The sequence below is a fragment of the Suricata suricatta genome, chromosome X (genome assembly GCF_006229205.1).
Source record: "Suricata suricatta isolate VVHF042 chromosome X, meerkat_22Aug2017_6uvM2_HiC, whole genome shotgun sequence".
Classification (NCBI taxonomy): domain Eukaryota; kingdom Metazoa; phylum Chordata; class Mammalia; order Carnivora; family Herpestidae; genus Suricata; species Suricata suricatta.
The window spans coordinates 5,949,866-5,951,090 of record NC_043717.1 but is presented as its reverse complement, the minus strand read 5'-3'; positions in this window follow the sequence as shown (position 1 = coordinate 5,951,090).

Genomic DNA, 1,225 nt, shown 5'->3' with positions numbered 1-1,225 from the left:
GCCTGGAGCCTGCTTTGGATTCTTTGTCTCCCTCTCTCTCTCTCTGATAATAAATAAAGGTTAAAAAAAATTAAGAGAAAAAAACCCCTCCCATCCTTCTGTTGGGTACCCCAAGCCCTGCACTGACTGAGCTCTGATCTCTGACCACAAGGCCTATGCCTTTGACTGAGGTCTATGCTGAGGATCACATGGGGGACGCGGACATGGCCCATACATGCGGCTGCCTTTTTACCCCTCTTTCCTCATCAGGCCTCCCTAATTTGGAATTTTAAACAGAGTTAAACTATTGGTCTCTGCCCTCCCAGAAATCCCTGGCTTTTGCCTAAAGCATAAGGCCCCACCTCATCTGGGGACCCCAGGGAGAAAGAAGGAATCCTACACTTGGCAGCCTACATATTTGCATGACTAAGGGAGCCATTTAGATCTAGACCTTGATTGCATTCCAAGAACTACAAGGTTAAAAGATAATTTACACCCTCCACTCTCATTCCCCAGGTAAAACTCTTGTCTCTTGCAAAGAAGTCACTAGCTTTCAAAATCTTGCTTGGATCCCTTAGCCTGGTTGGTAGTTGTGGGTTTGCGGTTTTAAGCTGGTAAGTTTTGTGCTAATTGGATCTGTGGCCACATTCTCAGGAGTGCCCAGAGAGCTCACCCACCCACCCTGCGGAGCCCTCCTCCTCTCTGATGCCTTTTGCTCTGGTCCACAAAGGTTGCTGATCAGCAGAGGCGCCTGGGTGGTGCAGTTGGTTGAGTGTCCAGCTTCGGCTCAGATCATGATCTCACAGTTCGTGGGTTCGAGCCCCGTGTCTGGCTTTGTGCTGACAGCTAGCTTGGAGCCTGGGGTCGGCCTCAGATTATGTGTCTCCATCTCTCTCTGATCCTCCCCTGCTCGCACTGTCTCTGTCTCTCAAAACTAAATAAAAACCATAAAAAAATATAAAAAACAGTTGCTGCTCAGCAGTCAGCTACCCTTCCAGAAATTCAGCCCGAGAACGAGATGCCAGGCTGTCCCGTAGCTATCCCAGATCTTCCTCAGGGAGCTGTCACTTGGCGTGAGGGCACGACACGCTTTCCCCAATCATGACCCAGACTGCCTGTAGTCTGATTATGCGGCTTAGCGTGTAAATGGGGGTGCGGTAGCCCCAGAACAGGTAGCAGGGCCATAATATTGGATTACATGCTCGGGAGGCCATTCATCATGTTTTCTGTTGCCAATTTGCAAGCA